Source organism: Dipodomys merriami, unplaced genomic scaffold (assembly GCF_024711535.1).
Source record: "Dipodomys merriami isolate MVZ:Mamm:240054 unplaced genomic scaffold, mDipMer1.0.p SCAF_12, whole genome shotgun sequence".
NCBI lineage: Eukaryota > Metazoa > Chordata > Mammalia > Rodentia > Heteromyidae > Dipodomys > Dipodomys merriami.
This window is the reverse complement of record NW_027202493.1, coordinates 4,816,102-4,817,367: the sequence shown is the minus strand read 5'-3', so window position 1 is coordinate 4,817,367 and position 1,266 is coordinate 4,816,102. Positions and strand designations below refer to the sequence as shown.

At 44.8% G+C, this 1,266-nt stretch overlaps 1 pseudogene; it reads left to right on the top strand.

Annotated features, from left to right (window-relative positions):
• The first annotated feature begins 294 nt into the window (after window positions 1-294).
• Window positions 295-654, top strand: LOC138823004 (thymosin beta-15A pseudogene; annotated as a pseudogene).
• The last annotated feature ends 612 nt before the right edge of the window (window positions 655-1,266 follow it).

Genomic DNA, 1,266 nt, shown 5'->3' with positions numbered 1-1,266 from the left:
TCTAACCCAGGGCCTCACGCATACAAGGCAAGTGCTCTACCACTAAGCCACCTTCCCAGCCCCCAGCTTTTTTTTTTTCCTGCTTATGTGATGCTGAGGAATCAAACCCAGGGCCTCAAGCATGCAAGGCAAGCGCTCTACCACTGAGACACCTTCCCAGCCCTGATTATTTTTTAAGTAATAAAAAGCACCCAGAGGGCCAGGCACTGATGGCTCACACCTGTCATCCTAGCTACTCTGGAGGCTGAGATCTAAGCATCACAGTTTGAAGCCAGCCTGGATAGGAAAGTCTATGAGACTCTTATCTCCAATTAACCACACAAAAACTGGAAGTGGCATTGTGGCTCAAAGTGGTAGAGCACTAGCCTTGAGCAAAAGAGCTCAGGGACCCAACCGGCGTGGAGCCAACCAGAATTCTACCCCTGCCAACGTCCTCTCGGGAGCCACCACGCCTCCAGTCAAGATGAGTGATAAGCCAGACATGTCTAAAGTGGAGAAGTTTCACAGATCAAACTGAAGAAAACTAATACAGAGGGGGAAAAAAAACTCTTCCTTCAAAGGAAACTATCCAGCAGGAGAAAGAATGTGATCAAACATCCTAAAATGCAGATTGCCTCTCAAGAGCAAGCTTCAACATCACCGGACATTCTTGCTTAATTTAGGCTTATTTCTGTAAAATTATGTGTTTGTGGAGACTTGAGGCACCTATAGATGGTTTCTCTTCTATGTTCCCTGGCTAAAAGGTCAACTGTAGCCAATGTCCCCTTAAATTCATTTTTAAAGTGAAATTTCAGATGGTAGATGGCATGCTGTCAGTAATCTCACGATTGATGACCTTTGTGGGTATGGTCCTTGTGTCCCCTATGGAGTGAGTCAGTTTAACTTACAATGAATGAGTGCCTTCTGCTTCATAATCCTTTGTAGTCTCTTAATTTTCATTTATAATAAAGCATTAAAAATATAAAAAAAAGAGCTCAGGGACAGTGCCCAGGCCCTGAGTTCAAGCCACATGACTGACCAACCTCGCCTCTAAAAAAAGAGCACCCAAAGGGCTGAGTGTCAGTGACTTCTACCTGTAATGCTACCTTCTCAGGAGGCTGAGAACCTGGAGGATTGCAGTTCCAAGCCAGCCTCAGCAGAATACTCTTTGAGACTTCATCTGCAATTAGCTAGGAAACTGCTAGACTGGAAACATGATTCAAATGGTAGAGTGCTATTTATAAGCAAGAAAGCTGAGCAAAAAGCCTCAGTTCAAGCCCTGGACAC